We start from the raw sequence: 8411 nt of genomic DNA, 5'->3' as shown, positions 1-8411 counted from the left end.
CCCTGAACGGATATTCCGCTTAGCTGCAAAAGTGGGGAGGGGCGTCCTTAAAAGGGCAATGGCGTCTTGGCCGCTGTGAAAATGACGTTTGAGTGCTTACAGTGTTCCAAGCACTGTTTTTAAGTACTGTTTAATGATTTGCTATTTCTCACGACATGAACCAGATAGTTTGTCTGAGATCACACAAGTGGCAGAGCCTGAACCCTATACTATCTCCTGCATTCATTCTGCAATCAGTTCATGCAGTCTGTATTCGCCTTGCTCTGGGACAGGCGCTGAAACAGAAAGACAAGGCCAGATATTACACAACGTGATGGGGGAAGCCCAGGGTAATGGCAACACAGGAAGGACCCCCTTACCCCAAACTGGGGCGGGGATTGGGGGACGGGGTGTCTTGTCAGGAGGTTTCACAGAGAAGGTGATATTTAGCTGAAAGACAGAATTCTCCCAGTAAACCTGATGTAGAAAGGTATTCCAGGTGGGGGGACCCAGACGTTTCAGGACTCACAGGGCAGAAAGAGGATGACGAGGTTAAATAATTAAAAATATTTTAATACGGCTCCAGAGGATGTTGGCCTGGAAATAGGCTGGGGCAAGATCACACAGGTCCTGCGTTTAGCTTTTTTTTCTTGTAAACTATGCTGGGGGTGTCGTTAAAGAGTTTCAACGAGTGGTGATGACAAAGTCAGGCTTTTGTTTTAGAGAGGTCCAGGCGGCAACAGTGAGCGAAAGACAGTGACTGAAATCAAGGAGGGCGGAATGAACAGACTTCCTAGGCTCGGTGCCTTTTCTGCCATTTCTCCATCACAGACCCTCTTCATCTGCTTTTTCCCACCCGCGGCCAGAGGGAGCCCGGTTTCCAGGGTCACCCGGATCCGTCGCCTCCTGGTGGCCCTTCGGGGAACTGACCCATGGTGTCCTCTCAAACCTCCCCGTCTCCCGGAGGGTTAAAGCGGAGACCAAAACGGAATCTGGCGATTCCGGTTCTGCTTGGCCGTCGCCCTAGCTAGCGACCTCGATTCACCTTGCAGAACCACGGTGACCTCATCAGGGAGTTGCGAGGCATGTGCTGGGTCAGTTTTTCCCCTAAACTCAACCATTCAGCAGACTGGGATGTTTTTTAAGATTCTCCCCCACAGCCATTAAAATTGTACAGGAAAATGATACGTGTGTTTATTGCATTCCTCAATAAAAGCTGTAACATAAAATGTGCTTAGAGCTCTTTTCCTTTGTTTCTTTTATTACTGAAATGAATTATTACAGAAATAAAATGCAGCCGCACTCACCACATTGATTTAAGGGTACATACACGCTGTCAAGACTCACTTTTTAAAGATGGCATAGATCTGACCAAGGTTCAGATTCTGACTTGATTGCTCTTTAAACTGCGTAACCTAGGACAAGTCACATAGACCCCCTAGATCTCAGGCTTCTCATCTGAAACTTGGTGTGAGAATTCAATGGATGGGTGTCTGCAAAGTGAATCCCCAGTACATACTCTTCACTCACTTTCTCTGCTGAACTTTTCTCCTTAGCACTTATTTCCACTGTCTATTTCTTTTCTTTCCGTTGTGTTTTCTATCTTTCTCCCCCACTGGAATGTAAGCTCTGTGAGAATGAGGAATCTCAGCTATGTGGTTCACCCATGTATCCTCAAGGCTTGAAAGAGTAGCTGACACATAGGTGTTCAATCAACACACATTGAATAGGTGAATGAGTTGAAACTATTATTCATAAGGTTTATGGATGGAAGGATGAAGGAATGTGCTCTACATTGCCCATGGAGTGTGTGTTGTGTGTGTGTGTGTGTGTGTGTGTGTGTGTGAGGGGAGCCAGATCCTACTTTTAATGAAAGCTCTAGGCTTGCCTCACTAAGTCCTGGAGAACAAGGATTGGCAAGGGAGATAGGAAGTGACTGTGAAGGTAAGACCTGGGCCCAGACTGGGGGCCAGCATAGAAGGTGTGGAAGGTGAGGATGGCGAGGATGGTGAAAGGAAGGAGGACCAACACAGGACACAGGAAATGCAGGAATTGGGCCTTTGGCAGCTGTTCTCTTCACCCTTTGCAAATGTGTTCCTCTAAGTGACTTGGGGAACCCCTAGGAGGGGATGGGCAAGAAAACCTGAGTTGTCCATGAAGCAGCTATAATCAACTAACCCAACTGTGGTTTTCTCTGAAGTGACTACCTGTGTCAAAATCCCCTGAGGAGCTAATGTAGAATTCAGGCTCCTGGGCAGTTTAAGTAGGACTCTGGGTGTATGGCCCAGGAATTTGCAGTCCAAAGTTAGCCTTATCATATGCTCAGTTCACCCCCTGTTCCTTGAACTCCGTTTGCCTGCTCTGGTTCCTCAAGGACCTTAGATCCAAGGTGTGCCCATCTAGGGTAACACAGACCCAGCCCGATGGTCTGACTTTGCAGTGTGGACAATCAGCTGCAACTTAGTGAGACTCTGGTCCCCTACAGCCCCCTGCCCCAGCTCTTGGTAACATCAGCCTCTCCCAGCGGAGCTCAGATATACCAGATAGGGTCACACTTGCTGTGTGGCTGAGTTGTGGGCCAACAAGATTGGAGAATAAGGGACTGGGAACTGACAGGTCTGAGCAACCCCATCCCGGCTCCCATCCCTCTAAGCCAAATCCTTTACTAGCGGGTAGGAAGAACTGGTTTTTACAGGAGGGTGTGGAATGGGTGAATTTAACTCAGATGACCATTATATTTACTACTGTGGGCAAGAATCCCTTAGAAGAAATGGAGTAGCCATCATAGTCAACAAAAGAGTCCGAAATGCAGTACTTGGACGCAATCTCAAAAACAACAGAAGGATCTCTGTTCATTTCCAAGGCAAACCATTCAATATCACAGTAATACAAGTCTATGCCCCAACCAGTCTATGCTGAAGAAGCTGAAGTTGAACGGTTCTATGAAGACCTACAAGACCTTCTAGAACTAGAACTAGAACTAGAACTAATGAAAAGATGTCCTTTTCATTATAGGGGACTGGAATGCAAAAGTAGGAAGTCAAGAAATACCTGGAATAATAGGCAAATTTGGCCTTGGAGTACAGAATGAAGCACAGCAAAGGCTAATAGAATTTTGCCAAGAGAACGCACTGGTCAGAGTAAACACCCTCTTCCAACAACACAAAAGAAGACTCTACACATAGACATCACCAGATGGTCAATACCGAAATCAGATTGATTATATTCTTTGCAGCCAAAGATGAAGAAGTTCTATACAGTCAGCAAAAACAAGACTGGGAGCTGACTGTGGTACAGACCATGAACTCCTTATTGCCAAATTCAGACTTAAATTGAAAAAAGTAGGGAAAACCACTAGACCATTCAGGTATGATCTAAATCAAATCCCTTACAATTATACAGTGGAAGTGATAAATAGATTCAAGGGATTAGATCTGATAGACAGAGTGCCTGGAGAACTATGGACAGAGGTTTGAGACATTGTACAGGAGGCAAGGATCAAGACCATAACCAAGGAAAAGAAATGCAAAAAAGCAAAATGGTTGTCTGAGGAGGGCTTATGTAAGGTACAGTTCCGGCAAGGCAGAAAAGGAAAGACGACCTCAACAGAAGTAGGTTACCTTTATTCAGGCAAGGAGGGGCGACAGTCGGCCTAAAGACCAGGCTGAGCGCCGAAAGGAATCAGGGAGGTTTCATACTTATAGGGAGGTTTGTGGAAGCGATAAGGGAAATGTCAATCAGGCGGGATATTTTGAGTATTCTTTTGTTGAGATGACACTTGTAGTTGGGCAGGGGGTGATAAGTCTTCTGGGCGGGTGTAGGGGGTGGTAGATTTCCGGACAGGGGGTGATAAGTCCCAGATAGATGCAACTGGCCTGGAGCATCAGGATGGAACTAAAGATATACTTTGTTTTCTCCGAAGTTAGATGATTCAGCAAGGGGCCTTTGAGACTGTTGTTCTCTTTTCTAGGCCCAAAAGACTCCTTCAGCTTACAAATAGCTGTGAATAGAAGAGAAGTGAAAGGCAAAGAAAAAAGGAAAGATATTCCCATTTGAACGCAGAGTTCCAAAGAATAGCAAGGAGAGATAAGAAAGCTTTCCTCAGTGATCAATGCAAAGAAATAGAGGGAAACAACAGAATGGGAAAGTCTAGAGATCTCTTCAAGAAAATTAGAGATACTAAGGGAACATTTCATGCAAAGATAGGCTCAATAAAGGACAGAAATGGTATAGACCTAACAGAAGCAGGAGATATTGAGAAGATGCGGCAAGAACACACAGAGAACTATACAAAAAAGATCTTCATGACCCAGATAATCACAATAGTGTGATCATCAGCCTAGAGCCAGACATCCTGGAATGTGAAGTCAAGTGGGCCTTAGAAGCATCACTACGAACAAAGCTAGTGGAGGAGATGGAATTCCAGTTGAGCTATTTCAAATCCTAAAAGATGATGCTGTGAAAATGCTGCACTCAATATGCCAGCAAATTTGGAAAACTCAGCAGTGGCCACAGAACTGGAAAAGGTCAGTTTTCATTCCAATCCCAAAGAAAGGCAATGGCAAAGAATATTCAAACTACCGCACAATTGCACTCATCTCACACGCTAGTAAAGTAATGCTCAAAATTATCCAAGCCAGGCTTTAACAGTATGTGAACCGTGAACTTCCAGATGACCAAGCTGGATTTAGAAAAGGCAGAGGAACCAGAGATCAAATTGCCAACATCTGTTGGATCATTGAAAAAGCAAGAGAGTTCCAGAAAAACATCTACTTCTATTTTATTGACTACGCCAAAGCCTTTGACTGTGTGGACCACAACAAACTGTGAAAAGTTCTGAAAGAGATGGGAATACCAGATCACCTGACCTGCCTCCTGAGAAATCTGTATGCAGGTCAGGAAGCAACAGTTAGAACTGGATATGGAACAACAGACTGGTTCCAAATAAGAAAAGGAATACTTCAAGGCTGTATATTGTCACCCTGCTTATTTAACTTATATGCAGGGTACATCATGAAAATGCTAGGCTTGATGAAGCACAAACTGAAATCAAGATTGTTGGGAGGAATATCAATAACCTCAGATATGCAGATGACACCACCCTTATGGCAGTAAGTGAAGAAGTAAAGAGCCTCTTGATGAAAGTAAAAGAGGAGAGTGAAAAAGTTGGCTTAAAGCTCAACATTCAGAAAACTAAGATCATGGCATCTGGTTCCATCACTTCATGGCAAATAGATGGGGAAACAGTGAAAACAATGGCAGACTTTATTTTGAGGGGCTCCAAAATCACTGCAGATGGTGACTGCAGCTAAGAAATTAAAAGACACTTGCTCCTTGGAAGAAGTTATGACCAACCTAGACAGCATATTAAAAAGCAGAGACATTACTTTGCCAACAAAGTTCCATCTAGTCAAAGCTATGGTTTTTCCAGTAGTCATGTATGGATGAGAGTTGGACTATAAAGAAAGCTGAGCGCTGAAGAATTGATGCCTTTGAACTGTGATGTCGGAGAAGACTCTTGAGAGTCCCTTGGACTGCAAGGAGACCCAACCAGTCCATCCTAAAGGAAATCAGTCCTGGGTGTTCATTGGAAGGACTGATGTTGAAGCTGAAACTCTAATACTTTGGCCACCTGATGCGAAGAACTGATTCACTGGAAAAGACCCTGATGCTGGGAAATATTGAAGGCAGGAGAAGGGGACGACAGAAGATGAGATGGCTGGATGGCATCACCGACTCAATGGACATGAGTTTGAGTAAACTCCGAGAGTTGGCGATGGACAGGGAAGCCTGGCGTGCTGCAGTCCCTGGGGTCGCAACTGAACTGTGGCCACAGAGGCCGATATTATGACCCTCCCTCCACTGGCTGGAAGGAAACTAGGGACCGTGGATTTCACCAATAGGGAGGCAATATGCAAATATTGCCCTGCCTTAATTGGTTGATGGACAGATGCGTACCGTTCATTCTTGAGTTCTGAGACGCGGCTTGGAGCCCAACTTTGAGGTAGAGGTTACACATGGAAGCAATTATTGAGCTCCCACCTTGTTGTGCCAAGTCCTGAGTCAGGGAATACAGGGGCGAATAAGAGGGGCAAGGCACCGCCCTTGTGGCGCTTACATTCTAGTAAACTAACGTGTGTTAGTCGCTCAGTCCTGTCTGACTCTGCCACCCCATGGATGGTAAACCGCCTGGCTCCTCTGTCAGAATTCTCCAGGCAAGAATACTGGAGTGGGTTGCCATTTCCTCCTCCAGGGGATCTTCCAGACCCAGGGATTGAATCCGCGTCTCATGTGTCTCCTGCATTGGCAGGCGGGTTCTTTACCACTTTTGCCACTGGGAAAGACTGCATATACGTGCACTCAGTAAATGCTGAAGGAAGTTCCAAGTGGTGACCACTATTGTCGTATTGGGAGAGTCCCTCAATTCTGTTCCCTAGATTTAGAATTTTGGTCCTACACCTCTCTCTTCCCTTTCCCCCAAAGCTTATAGCTTCAGACTTTCGGTCTTCCCTACTCTCCCTTGGAGCTTTGCACACTGGCATTTTGACTCCCTGCCTCAGGGGACAAGGACTCCAACCACAGCAGGAAAGATTTGGATAAACTCCAAGAAAGGACTTCCTTGTCTTTCTGTCAGAGTTGCAGCTGCTGGGGGAAGGGAACTGGATACACTTCCCACTGATTTAGAAAATTCCAGAGCTGGAAGAAAGCTTCGTGATAACAAATAAAGTCCAGAGCTTTTCAACCTTTTTTATTTGGGAAGAGGGGACAGAGATACAATGTAAGAAATGTGTTTTACACCAGGACCAGGTGAACTCAAGTTTTGTGGAGGCTGCAGTTTGTAAAATTTGGGGACTTCTTAAAAATATATGTATAATATTTTGTAGGCAAAATCAGGTATTTATTTAGTGTTAGAAAATTAATTCCCATAAATTACAAACTTCAAAATCTGACAAATACCATAATCATAAAGTCAGGACAACAAGAAATTTTTACTTAACTACCTGACATGTCACTTTAATACCTTTATTTGTAATTTTTAAGGTAATTTTAGGCTGCATGATTTTCATACAGCAGTGAGTTTCTTCTATTCTTTTCTGTAAGGAGAAAGCAAAGTCAGCCTTGTAGCAGGTTTGATCAAAAATATTTTTTATTTTGTTATTTTAGAAAAGTTTTTCTCAGCTTCACAATCTGTTATCGGTGACGTCATGTAAACCCGAAATGTTTAATTTTGTCAGATCTGAGAAAGACAAATTTTCTGTGTTGTTTCACCAAGAATGGCAGATTTTGTCAGAATAAAACGTGTTGCATGTGAGATAGAACTCCATGTGTCGTGATATATGAAACATTCAAAGTTATACACAGATGTTCTTGCTATTTCAGTACTGTTAGGAGTTGGCGTCCTACAACAGAAGTGTCCTGATCAGTTCTATTGCATATGATCCCCAACACCTTCCAAAAAAAGAAAATAGCATATGGCACATTTATAATTAAGTATGCTGTGTCATTAATTGTATCCCCAGTGGCATGGACATCTGCTATAACTAGATCAGTGGGAATTAAATCTTCCACGTGTAATTTTATACATCTGAGGATTGGAAGAGTTTTCCACAGACGAGCTGCTGGCTCTGTACAATGCAGATCTTGGTCCTCCTCCACTGCCCACATCTTCCCAGGCCGGTGCCTAAGACCTACATCATGGTGACATAGTGATTGACCTGTGTCCCTCCACCTTTAGGTCAGGGCACCAGGTAAATCGGCATGGTGAGTGGGTATGGGTAACTGGAGTGTTTCTGGGAACCATTCCCTACACTAGGATGCTAGCAATCATCTAAATATTCTAGAAGTTGTCTGTGAACCTTATATTTGTAACCCAGTAAGCTCAAACTAAATGTATGTCCAGCTCAGTTTCCCATTAGTTGCATCTCTCACTAGTCAGACACAGCCTTTGGAAAGACAAAAACGTCTTACTGATGTGGAACAATCTCCCAGATACATTAAGAGAATAAAACCACGATACTAGACAGTGAGCAGAACACACTTTTACCTGTGTGGTGTGTGGGGTATCTCTGGAAGTAAGCAGGAGAAGGGTATTTGCCTCTGAGTGGCTGTGGAGACTGGAGTGGATGAGGAACTTGCTTTTCCCAGTAAAACCCTTTTAAGCTTTATGAAGTGCTTTTTAAATCACATACGTGTCAATTTTTCTTTTCTTTCTTTTCTGAGATAAATGTTTATAGCACTTGACAAGCTAGTTTTCTTCCTAATTTAGACTATTCTCCTAGTGGCCAGGAGGTGGAGGCAAATGCTTTCTCTCTCTTGGGGAGAGGTTTCCTCTTCTACAATCTTCAGAAAATACCGTGTCCAAAACCATCACAATATTGCAAAGTAATTATCCTCCAATTAAAATTAAAAAATAAAATAAAAAAGGAAACACC

The sequence above is a fragment of the Muntiacus reevesi genome, chromosome 1, assembly GCF_963930625.1.
Source record: "Muntiacus reevesi chromosome 1, mMunRee1.1, whole genome shotgun sequence".
Taxonomy (NCBI): Eukaryota; Metazoa; Chordata; class Mammalia; order Artiodactyla; family Cervidae; genus Muntiacus; species Muntiacus reevesi.
The sequence above is the reverse complement of the archived record's forward strand: the minus strand, read 5'-3'. Positions refer to the sequence as shown.